Here is a 13,443-nt window from a genome sequence, read left to right as displayed (position 1 = left end):
TGTGGGCTCTCTGGGATGATTGCTTCACACAACGCCCCTCAACACCCACCCCCACTGTGTGGCTTTGATAAGGCTCTGAGCAGGGATGAGTCCTTTAAACTAAACGCGAACAGCCCAGTGCAGCTGGGTTTCCCCCCCCATCCCCATCCCCATCCCCATCCCCACCCCCCGGCTCCGATCAGGCTCTCACTCACCAGAAGTGCCTTCTCCAGGGTCATGGTCCGGGAGCCCACACTGGGAGTGGGAGGAGGCTATTGGGTCCAGCGTTTAGTTCCTGGCTAGGGGGGAAAACAGATTCCCCACTTGCCGCCTGTGCACGGTCCTCCTCCTCCTCTCTTCCTCTTTGTCCACCAATAACTCCTCCTCCTCACTCCTTGCAACTCCCTGCTTGCAGGTGTCCATGGACAGCGGTGGGGTAGTGGTGGCATTACCCCCATAATTGCATTGCAGCTCATGGTAGAAGCGGCATGTATGGGGCTGTGACCCAGAGCGCCCGTTCACCTCCCTGGCTTTTTGGTACATTTGGCTGAGCTCCTTGATTTTTGTAGGACTCTGCTCTGTGTCCTTGGAGTAGCATCTTTCCGTCGTGGCCCTGGAGACTTTAGCGTACGTATTTGCGTTTCTTTTTTTGGAACATAGTTCTGCCATAACAGATTCATCTCTCTAACATGCGATGAGATCCAGTACCTCCATAGAACCATAGAATATCAGGGTTGGAAGGGACCTCAGGAGTCTAGTCCAACCCCTGCTCAAAGCAGGACCAATCCCCAATTTTTGCCCCCGATCCCTAAATGGCCCCCTCAAGGATTGAACTCACAACCCTGGGTTTAGCAGGCCAATTCTCAAACCACTGAGCTATCCCTCTCCCCCAAATAGAAGGTTTCTAACCATCATAATATCAGGGTTAGAAGGGACCTCAGGAGGTCATCCAGTCCAACCCCCTGCTCAAAGCTGGACCAATCCCCAATTTTTGGCCCAGATCCCTAAGTGACCTCCTCAAGAATTGAACTCACAGCCCTGGGTTTAGCAAGCCAATGCTCAAACCACTGAGCTATCCCTCCCCTCTCATGGATCTTCATTTAGGTAAACAGAGCTGACAAGCTAACAAATGTGGGAGGAAACAGCTTTGAGCAAGGAAGTGAAACATTATCTGGGCTATAAAGACAGTGAGCTGAACCTCAAGTGAGAAGCAATTGAATCAATTGATTGTGTACCATATTAGGGTATTCTAAAACTGACAGACCCCGGCTGTCGGGATCGAACCTGGGACCTCTGGAGCTTAGTGCATGAGCCTCTACTGCATGAGCTAAAAGCCAACTCTCTTTCAGACCATGCTGGAGTTCATCTGCGAATCCGGGACTGCATGGTCTCTTGTGATGGTGGACTGTGCTGATGGTGACCAAGCAGGAAATGAAATTCAAAAGTTCCCGGGGCTTTTACTGCCTATCTGGCTAGTGAATCGGAGTTGAGAGTGTTGTCCAGAGCGGTCACAAGGGAGCATTCTGGGATAGCTCCCAGAGACCAATAACGTCGAATTGCGTCCACAGTACCTGTAACCCGGAACTGCGATCTCAATTTTAGCGCTACTCCACTTGCTGAGGTAGAGTACAGAAATCGGATTAAAGAGCCCTTTAAATCGAAAAAACCGGTTTGGTCATGTGGACGGAATCAGTTTTATTTCGAATTAACTCAGCTAATTCTGAAATAACCGCGTACTGTAGACCAGGCCTTGGAGGATCTCTCTAATGTCCTTTTCTGGGGCAGGGTGTGGCAGGGCCACAAGGCCTCCAGCAGGGGGGGCTCAAGGCCTAGTCCACCCTGTAACAGGATCATATCCACATCCCCCTAAAATATTCAAGCTCCTGTCCTCTCCCATATCTCATTTACATTTTCCACTTGTGACCCACAGGAAGACATGTCTGGCCAAATTAGGCCAAATGTAAATTTGCTGCTTTACCATAGTCAATGGAATCACAACAGGGCTGATTTAAGGCTTGGCTACATGGAGAAAGTGAGTGGAATAGCTATTCTGGAATAGCTCCTTGTGTGGATATTCTGTTCGGGAACAAATGCGTTTATATTCCAGAATAATTACTCCACTTTGAAAGTGCACTAGTTATTCCCAAATAAAGATACTTTTATTTGAAAAGAGAGTGTCTACTGTCCACATGGAACACTATTCTGGAATAGTTTATTCCGCATTAGTTATTCTGGGCAATTTCCCCGTGTACACAAATCCGGAGGCCAATTTTGTTTGAAAAAGTCAACTAAATCCTTTATTTACAAAATTTTAAGTTGCTGAGGCAATAATGTTGCTAAATTCACTAGCATTTTACCTTGGTTAGCCTTTCTAGCTTGAACTTCCCCACATCATTTGATACTCATTATAAATCAAACTCTCTTTTCTAACCAATAAGGGACATTAGTACTACATGTCTCATATCCGTTGGGAAAACTGCCAAAAGTAATTAATTCCTTTCTCATCTATTTTTGCCATGGGGTTACCAAAAGTTGTTTACTATCCTAATGGATTTGCTTTTTTTTTTTTCTACTGCTGGTGGAAAAGTCGCATGTTGTGTATCTTCTATGGAATGAGAAACTTTCTCTCTGAAATCCTTTCGTGTTGACTTGTAGTTCACCTTGTCTGTTATGCATGAATAGATCATATATATTTATTCAGACTTGCTCTGCACATCAGGTTTTTTAGGTGCATTACTGAAGTTAAAAGCATAAGCAGCAATTAAAAACATAATGAAAGAGGATTAAATACAAATCTCGCTCCTCAAAACTTTCCCAACATAAGTAATATCATAATTAGATGGAGCTTGCTCTGGGGTTGGGAAAGACTATTATTGTATATAACTGTTACAGGGTGTCCTGCAATAGGATTTTGTATGGAGGTGTGGAGTTACTCTGCTGATTCACTCTAACAGACTGGGCGAGTCTTATTTGAACTAATTCAAGCAGACAAATAGGAGAATAGACAGGATGTCCTGCAGGAGAAGCCTTGAAAATAAGCCAGTCTGGGAGAAAATTTGGGCAGCGGTCTATGTTGAACTGTTTAAAAGTACTGACTTACACAAGGTAGACCTGATCAAAAATTGGAATTTCTATCCATGGATGGGCTGCCCAGCCAGACTACAACTCCCGTGATGATGCACTCTGGTCATGTCACTTATGTTGCACCATGGCAGTTAATCTAGAGGGGAATCTGCACCGCTACAGACTAGGGACCGAATGGCTAGGCAGCAGCTCTGCAGAAAAGGACCTAGGGGTTACAGTGGACGAGAAGCTGGATATGAGTCAACAGTGTGCTCTCATTGCCAAAAAGGCTAATGGCATTTTGGGCTGTATAAGTACGGGCATTGCCAGCAGATCAAGGGATGTGATCGTTCCCCTCTATTTGACATTGGTGAGGCCTCATCTGGAGTACTGTGTCCAGTTTTGGGCCCCACACTACAAGAAGGATGTGCAAAAATTGGAAAGTGTCCAGCAGAGGGCAACAAAAATGATTAGGGGACTGGAACACATGATTTATGAGGAGAGCCTGAGGGAACTGGGATTGTTTAGTCTGCAGAAGAGAAGAATGAGAGGGGATTTGATAGCTGCTTTGATACCTGAAAGGGGGTTCCAAAGAGGATGGATCTAGACTGTTCTCAGCAGTAGCAGATGACAGAACAAGAAGTAATGATCTCAAGTTGCAGTGGGGGAGGGTTAGGTTGGCTATTAGGAAAAACTTTTTCACTAGGAGGGTGGTGAAACACTGGAATGCGTGACCTAGGGAGGTGGTGGGATTTCCTTCCTTTGAGGTTTTTAAGGTCAGGCTTGACAAAGCCCTGGCTGTGATGATTTAATTGGGGATTGGTCCTGCTCTGAGCAGGGGGTTGGACTAGGTGACCTCCTGAGGTCCCTTCCAACCCTGATATTCTATGATTCTATGAATGGGGGCATGTGGCACCCCACTACAATTCTCATGAGGCACCACAGCAGTGTAAGTGGACACAAATTAATGTTGAACTGACCCAAAATTAAATATTTTGATTCAGTTCAACAACCTAAAATGTTATTTGGGTGAACTTGACCTGAAATGAAGTATTTTGTTTTGATTTTCCTTTTGGAAAATTGAAAAAATTTAAGCGAAGTTGAAAATTTTCATTTTGGGGGAAGCCGCTCTTTTCCGTCCAAAAACATTCTGACACAATTTCATGACCAGCGATGTCCCCCTTGGGACATTTTTATTTAAGTTCTGTTTCTGGAGACAGAGGGTGAAATCTTGACCCCATTTAACTCAGTGAGGGCATGCCTACAAGTACAGAGTTGGAGCGGTGCAGCTGCACTGCTGCAGTTCATCTGGTGAAGATGCTCTATGCCAATGGAGGAGAGCTCTCCCATCAGCATTGTAAAACCATCTCCAAAATCAGCAGAAGCCATGTCAGCTGGAGAAGCTCTCCCACAGACATAGTGTTGTTCATATGAGCACCTATGTCCATGTAACTTATGTTGCTCAGAGGGGTGGTTTATTCATACCCCTGAGCGACATAAATTATGCTGACTTAGACTGTAGTGTAGACATAGGCTGAGAGTATTGCCATTAACTACACTGTAGCCAGGATTTCACAAAAGACTATACACAAATCACAGGAAAGGGATGAGTTTTGGACAGCACCTCAGTCAAGCAACCGCATGGAGACTCGATGTATTCACAAGCATATATGAAAAGTACTGGACAATATCCTTGGCATTAAAGTCAGTGGAATTACCTCAGTTTACACAAGTTAAAGATCAGGCCAAAACCCAGTGGAAATCGTATTGTCTGAGAATTTCTGCTTACATTTTTTTCTAAGCCTCTCAGACGCTACTGTTATGTTCCATACATATTGAGATAAGCAACATATATATATATTTAGGAGGTGTGTCCTCAGTAAGCTAAGCTTACTCAATATTTTCCAAGAATTCATTCGATTTTTCTTGACACTTTACTGAGGCAATACATTCTGCTGCTTGCAAGAGCAGAGGGAAATGGATAATGCAGAACAACATTATTTGGTTAAAAAGCTTAACTTTTTTATTCATTTCCCCATTTCACCATACTGCATATGCTTTCGCATTCTGACAGATTTATGGATAAAAATGCAGAATTTAATGCATTTTGATGCCAAAATAGACAGAAAGCTTCTGTGCTCCTATGGAAAACTATGGGGGGAATGGGACTGTCTCTGAAGCAATAAATGCTTCTTTTTTTTTTTTTCTCTTTTACAGTGGTTGTTTCTAATTTAAACTTTCCTGGCATTTTGCAGGCAATAAAAAAAGTGGAAAACCAAAGATTTCCCCATTTTAAAATGTACAGCGCTAATCCTCTCCATTATAGAAATGCTCTACTTTATTTATATATAAATACTTATATAGGCACTAGCAGTTAAGCCATCTGTGAGGCTCTGTCAGTGTGGTAAAACAGCTACCTGCATAAAAGGAGGTTGGAACTTTTCATTTGCTTTAAAAACAGCTGGCATTTTGTATAAATATATGAAAATAAAGGTTATAGCAAGGGTCAGAGTTAGTGGTCCTCTGGCACAGGCTCTCTTCAGTTATGTTCCTCAAACTGCCTGAAAATAGGAGGTTGCATGATATTCTTAGGTTTAAGTGATGAGCAAAAAAGCAAGCAAGACGTGAGTCAACATCAGTGCTGAGAAAATATAGGAACATAGGAATTGCCGTAATTGTCAACCCTTTGGTCCAGCTAGTCCTGAATTCTGTTTCTGCCAGTGGCCAGATGCTTCTGAGGATGATGCAAGAAACCCTGAAGATATGGGGTAATCTTCCCCCTGTGAAAGTCTAATCCTAATCCCTAACAAATAAGAGATTGGTTTAAGGCCTGAAGCACAAGGTTTTATATCCCTTCCAATACAATAATCAGTGTTTATTTAAACTGTTTCTGTTCTTATCCATATAAATGTCAACAAATCCTTTCTGAATTTTGCTAAATTCTTAGCCTCAATGATATCCAGTGGCAGTGAATCCCGCAGTCTAATTATGCATTGTGTGAAAAAGTATGTCCTTTTATCAGTTTTGAATTTGACACCTTTCAGCTTCAGATTGCAATGCCCAGAGAAGGGAACAAGGCCCAGCCCCCCAGGAACTAGGTGTGACGGGTTCGGTCAGAGACCCCCTTGGGACGGTCACCTGATGTGCTAGAATTACCTCTGAGCCTGTTTTCCCTGCCAGCTTGGGACTCCAGAACCCCTGCCTTGTTGAGCCAGACCCACTAGCTTGCTGCAACACAGACCCAGGTCTGGTCCATGCCCCCAAAGCTGCAGACTTTAACCAAAAATTGCTCAGCAGGTCACCACTCTCCAGCACCCAGACACCCAGCTCCCAATGGGATCCAAACCCCAAATAAATCTGTTTTACTCTGTATAAAGTTTATACAGGGTAAACACATAAATTGTCCACCCTCTATAACACTAATAGAGAGATATGCGCAGCTGTTTGCTCCCCCAGGTATTAATCACTTACTCTGGGTCTACTAATAAACAAAAGTGATTTTATTAAATATAAAAAGTAGGATTTAAGTGGTTTCAAGTAATAACAGACAGAACAAAGTAAGTCACCAAGCAAAATAAAGCAAAAAACATGCAAGTCAAAGTCTAATACAGTACATCAACAAAACTGTTCACAGGTATAATCTCACCCTCAGAGATGCTCCAATAAGCTTCTTTCACAGACTAGACTCCTTCCTAGTCTGGGCCCAATCCTTTCCTCAGTACAATTCTTGTTAGTTCCAGCTCATGTGGTAACTAGGGGATTTCTCATGACTGGCTGTCCCCTTTATTCTGTTCCACCCCCTTTTATAGCTTTGGCCCAAGGCGGGAATCTTTTGTCTCTGTGGGTCCCCACTCCTCCTTCTAAATGGGAAAGTACCAGATTTAAGCTGGATTTCAGCATCATGTGACATGGCCACCTGTCCGGTGAGACCCCCAGACTCCATTCGTCCTGGGCTAGCTTACACGAACACAGGAAGGCTTTCAAGTAAACAGAGCCATTTACAACCAATTGTCCTAGTCAATGGGAGCCATCAAGATTCTGAACCGCCATCAGTGGCCCACACTTTGCATAATTACAATAGGACCCCAGAGTTATACTTTTTTTCTAGCTTCAGATACAAGAAGGATACATACATAAAAACAGGAAGAATATATTCAGTAGGTTGTAACTTTTGTTATGATACCATACAAGAGACCTTTTCCATAAAGCATATTTCAGTTACATCATGTTTACACTCATAAGCATATTTCCATAAAACATATGGAGTGCAATGTCACACCAGGAAACACTCCTGTGGGGTGACCTCACGTCCCCAGGCCATGCCACCGCACCAGGCTGGTAGGGCAAGCCACCTACAGCCTTCTCATACAGAAGTCACGGACAGAGAAGTCATAGACAAATGGACAAGTCATGGTATCTATGATATTTTTGCCATGAAGACAAACCTATAGCCCTACACATTACCAACATGGGAATCACTAATGCCTCATGAGAAAGGTCATAGGTCAAATCTTAGACATTACTGGAAATTGAGGCCAGATTCAGCAAACCATCCCTATCAGCAAAGCCCTCAAGCATACTATTTGTTATTACTAAGGCAAATATTGCAGAATCAAGCAAATTACCATCATACCAAATTTTAGTGTATGGGCTTTCTATTTTCCCTATTTGACATCAGCATGATTCATAGTTATTCAATCAAACGTCAGGTGGCACATTAGCATTGAATTCTTTAATGATATAGCATCTTCTGGAGCTCAGTTGCTATAGAGTAGCAGGGCTGTGCTTGGGCAAATTTTATTTGAAATTATGTTTCCTTTTCCTAGCTTCCTTTGTGAAAGGGCAGGTTTCACTCTGATCCAAGCAGTTAAATGCATTAGTCTAACAACAGTTCAGGATTCTGTCAATCTCCAGCAAAAACCTGGCTCTGCAGTTGGTTCTGGTATTTACCGTGCTGCAGACCCTCAGCCAGTCAAAACAGAAGACACAACCAAATGAGTAATTACACAAAATTGACCAAAAATTCCCAAGAAAACCATTGTTGCCAGAAGTCAGCAACTACTCTGTGGGCTAACTATCCTGAGGTGAACCTTAAGGAAGTTCATTCCCTCACAAACCTGTGATTTACTATGGTTAGGAGTTGTTTGAAATGGATTAATGTTGTTGGAAAATGGACATAGCAACTTAACAGCTTTGTTTTCTTCTTCAGTCAAGGAAAAAATGTTAGCTTAACAGTGTGTGTGACTTCATTATATAGGTACCAGCAGAATTGACACCACTGAGGATCTGTCAGTGTTTCAGTATAAATTCCCTATTTTTAGATGTTTATAGGTTGGGCGCTACGAAACGTGGACTACAAAAGTCTCAGCCATTTTTATTTTTAATAAAGTAATCTGTCACAGTGAGGTGTGCATTAGCAGGCTATTAGGGCACACCTTTCAGGTATGTCGTGGTTGCCTTCAGTCATCCAAGAAGCACACCAATAGCCCAGTGTGCTGGCATGAAACCCCATCATAGGCTGGAAAGGGATTAATAGTCAATTATGGCACTGGTGCAACAGATGTACTTAATTAGTTGCTTTTCAACCAGAGGGGTGTGACTGGGAGGTATCAGGTGACAACTTAATGGATACCTGGGCCCCATCAACAGGCAGAACCACAGGGAACAGAGGGACTTCTGTCAGGGAGCCTGAGCCTCAGAGAGACTCTTTCTGAGGGGTGCATGCTAAATGCTGGAGCAGAGGGAGAAGCTGAGTTGTAGCTGAAGGAGGCAACTTAAAATGGAGAGGCTCTGATTATTCATTTGAGCTTTTGTTCTCTTGAAAGGGGTTAGACTTTAGTTAGATGCTTCTCAGGGGGAGGGCCGAACTGCACCCAGAGACGGATAATCTCCAAGCAGCACCAGAGTCACAGATTCCTGCAACATCGTGCCCTGACACAAGGGGACACACTAATGGCAACTGTGTGAATCACCGCCTAGAAGTGCACACCCCAGCAGTGGTGCACTGATATTAAAGTATGGTTCAACTTTAAAATTAATTGTAAAAAATGTAAAATGTCTGTGTATTATGTAATGTATCCGTCCTCCACAAAAAATAGTTCTTAACAGAAGGAAAATAGAAAACAGTAGGGAAAAATTGCAAACACCTTTTCTCTACTATTTGTTTAAAACTTTTTAAAGGCTATTTGGTTTTAAACAGTAGCCTGGTGAACTACATGACTACTTGCCCTCCTTCTAAGTCCTACAAGTACCTCTGTCCCTTTTAGGTATATTTTGAGGAAAGTGGCTAATCACAACTCTCATTTTCTACTGAAAGGAACTAAATATATAAAAATATTTTGAAATATAAGTCTTCAGTTCAACTTGATCAGACTAAAGCCCATCAGTAATAGCAAACCTTTGGAAAGTGGTCTGCATGATTTAGTCGCATATACTGTGAAAACACACCTCTTATGTCAAGGCTCAATTTTTTCCCCTCTGGCACTAGGGAGGTCTGGAGTAAATGAGTCCTACTCTGGAGTTTTAATTCTTACACTTGTTTACTTACAATATTTACAGGGTAGGCCCTAGGGTTGGCTCCAGAGGTTTCTTTAAACAAAGAAAAAAATACATTTTCTAACTCCCAGTGCTATTGTCTTAACTATTGTCTTTTCTTATGCTGCCTTTCAATCATCAGCCATCCTCTCTAACCCACTCTGGGACCAAATACACTGAGAACTATGGTGGTCCTCCCCAAACCGAAATAAACACAAGATTTCCCTCAGAGAAAAAATAGCTCTTTACCTAGGAGAAGCCTTTTCCCTTTACTGTACACAACCCTTCTGCACCCTGCTTCCTATCCCTTCTCTCCCACGAGAAGAGGTTTTTAAAGATCACATAATCGGTGTCCATAATTAACTTGAGGTAACCTCTTTTCACAGTTCATAGGAAAAAGAGCTTTATCCATTCTATGACTGAAATACCTGCCTTTAACCATCCTTTCAGAACTGTCAGGTCTGATTTTGTCACAATACTTATTTAATGTCAGATACATCTTGGCGAAGCATGTGAGAGCAGCCTCCAATATTTTATACTACAACATGTCCCACCAGTATATCTGATTGTTATTGTGGTGTTTACTATATGAATACAAGTGGTTAATTCATGAAGGGGTTAGCTGCATGTATGCCAGAAGGGAGACAAAGACCTGATATGGAAACCCTTGATGGGCACACACTGGAAACACTCAATGGACAATGCTGGAGCCATTTGCTGTGATGTGCTGACTAGCCACCTCCTCCCACATTTGCTAACAGGTTTCTCCAGAAATGTCTCAACACTTTGAATAAGGAGGGAGATCAAAGCCTCATGAAGGTTAAAAGACAAAAATACTCTCTTGAGGAGAGCAGACGGTTAAGGGGAAACTAAAGCAGGAGATTGCTGGGGAGCAGTCTGACACCCAGATTCTACAAGCTGAGGTGTCTGGGATAAGATAGGGCTACCTAGAACTATAGGTAAGATAGATACGCATGTAGACCCTTTGAGTTTAAAAACCCTCTACTCTGGGTTATGCTTTGTTCCAGCTGTTATGATTAAACAACAGTTTGTTTTGAAAAGGCTGTTCTGGGTCACAGCTCCCAAAAGAAAGACTTGCAGGACCCAAACCTAGAGAGGCCTACTGAGTCATCACAGTTGGTACCCAGGGGACCCAGTCTCAGTATGGGAGAATGATGGGATTCCAGGCCAGGACAGCTGAAGGCACAAGACCTAGTAGGTGAAGGGTACACTCAATGAGACCAGACGAGGTGACAGAGAAGCAGCTAGTTCTGAACTGTGTCAGATCAATACTGTGTGATCAGTACTTGTATTCCATCCACTCGTGACTTGATCAAGCAGTTCTGAAGCTGCAATATGAACATAAGAAACTTTGGGTGGGATTTTCAAAAAGCAGTAACATGGCACTATGGGATAACCCGGAGCATTAATTTTGCTCTGTGGTGCCTATTGAAGAACAGAGGCATGGAGTGCGGCATATAGAAGTACATTTTTACAAATGAAGAGCAGAAGACAGAGTGCAGGGAAACCTGATCCAGCATTAATGAAAGCACTGCTTCATGGCCATCAAGTGACTCCTATCTAGTAGCAGAAAAGGACTAAAACAGTACTACATAACTAAGTGCCTCATTAACATGATAATCTCACTTAAGTCCATGCTTCCTTGTATTTTTTTCCATTGGATATGATTCTGGTTGTACCTCTCAGACATCTTTGGGTCATTTGCTTTATGCTCTAATTTTACAGCTACTGTGCTAGAGCCCATAACCAGCAAAAGCTCAATGCACTGTATACAGTAGTGTCCACAGTATCTACAAATCTTCTGTACAAACACCATGATTCAAAGTTTTTTGTGGGCACCTATCCAGCAAGTGACCAAATGGATGTTTACACAGTACAAAGGAGGATTTATAATGGACTTCTAGCACCTTGACACAGAGATGCTCCTGTACACAAAACTATCAATTAAATGTCTATTGATATTTGTACAGGTTTTTTTTAAAATGTAACTCAAGCCATGGAACTAAGTAACCTCAGTGCAAGCGAAAATAACTTCCAAAACGTCAGTGTAACATGCACATTACTAGTTCCTACAAGCAAAGCTGCTGAACCCACAAAACAGCAAGCACTGTTTTACAGGAAAAAGAGCTGCTTTTTCTCCAAACGTGATGTCAAACAGTTGAGTGTATTCCAACTATCAAAAAGTTATTACAGTTACATCCTACCCCTGTCAGTGCATGTAATTCCCACTGACATCAGCTTTACATGCAGATCACAAGGACAGTAGGGTCTATAATAATAACTTTGTCTGCATGGAAGATTAAAGTTGCACAGAGCACCCCTGAAACTTCTTCAGAATTTCAAACCCCCTTGACCCACAAACATGGCTGGTGTTTTGTTATTTACCACCAGGACCAGATGCCACAGCGCTTGGCACTATATAAATATTTAAAATAGAAGTTCATGTCTTTTGCTGTGTAGTTGTGGTTTCCAAGGTTACTGCTTCTTGATGCAGTGCTAGAAGTGTGAATTTTTGCGCACTGAAACTAATTCCCAGAGTACAGAGTCTCTTCTGGAGTCTTTGTTTTCTTTTAGCAATATTTTTGCATGCGTGAAAGTGCTGGTTTGAAACAGGCATATCATTGGCAATCATTGCACAAAGCTTCTCTTGCTAGCTCTTCTCCATACTGATGTAACATCACCTCTGTTATTCTGGAGTCTAGTCGAGATCAATTGTGCCCAGCTGTGAGGTGGACATTGTAATAGGAAAATGGCAGAAGAAAGCTGGTGCAAATGATTCTCTTCTTTGTGGTGAAACATATTGGGTGAAATTCATTTCTAGTTGACTCAGAGAATGAATTTTTTCACGCAGCTTCCTGTTCCTGTTCTCATGCTGGCATATGGCCTTCCTAAGTGATGACTGCTGTGATTCCATACACAAAGAGCAAGCATATCACTTCATGGCTTATTTTCGATTATGGCAAACAATAAGAATGAACAAAAGTAAAGGCTCTACGGGAACAAAATGGCTCCTGAGTCTGCACACAGATGGTGTCTTGGAAATTTAAGTGACCACTCCACATGTCACAATTTCATAACTATCCACAACCCTCAATGTTGTGAGATGGACAGAGATACACACAGGTCAATAAGGAAATCAGGAAACTCATTTCCCCTTGAAACCCAGATAAGCATTTGAACCTTTCAAGAGGTAAAGTCTACTGTATTAAACTAGTGCACTCCTCCCCATGCCAATACACACCCTCCTAAGGAAGTTTTCAACTCAAAGCAGTGGTTAGGCATTTTAGCTCTGAACAGCAAGACTCATATTTCTTGCAACAGAATAAAAGAGGATCACATAACTCATACTTTCACTAGCTGCTTAGATACATTCACTTACAGCATTCCAGAAAGGTACATTTTTGTGACAAGCAGAAAACATATTCATTTCAGAGAGTCTTTCTCCACTAAACCAAGGTCCCTTGCAATCGTAGGTGTTAAATATATAAAATGGGAAACACTGTGCTTTCAGCATTACCAGGTCAAAAGAACACACATGATATTCTTGAGGATGAAAATGGAGGTCACGAAAGGACTTAAATGGATATAGTTCCCTCTCTTGGGCTGTATCTGTCTTCAGGACAAATTCCCTTGAAGAGATATGTCTCATATACAGCATTGTAAACATGGAGTAAAGTATTTTGCAAAAGAGGCAACGATCCCAGCTACTCCGTGTTCAACTTGTTATTGTCATTCCAGGAAACAAATATCAGAACTTACTTCTTTTATAGAAAATAAAAATGTTAAACAGTTGTTGTTGTCATGGGAATAATCTTAAATTGCCTTTTGGCCCTTTGCTGCTCATAC

General features: G+C 42.2%; 1 protein-coding gene across 2 annotated transcripts in view; it reads right to left on the bottom strand.

The window, feature by feature from the left end:
* Window positions 1–13,443, bottom strand: part of PDE7B (phosphodiesterase 7B) — a 275,590-nt gene that overhangs the window by 198,474 nt on the left and 63,673 nt on the right. The window lies entirely within an intron of this gene.

This window comes from Lepidochelys olivacea, assembly GCF_965140295.1.
Source record: "Lepidochelys olivacea isolate rLepOli2 genome assembly, chromosome: 3".
NCBI lineage: Eukaryota > Metazoa > Chordata > Testudines > Cheloniidae > Lepidochelys > Lepidochelys olivacea.
The sequence above is the reverse complement of the archived record's forward strand: the minus strand, read 5'-3'. Positions and strand labels throughout refer to the sequence as shown.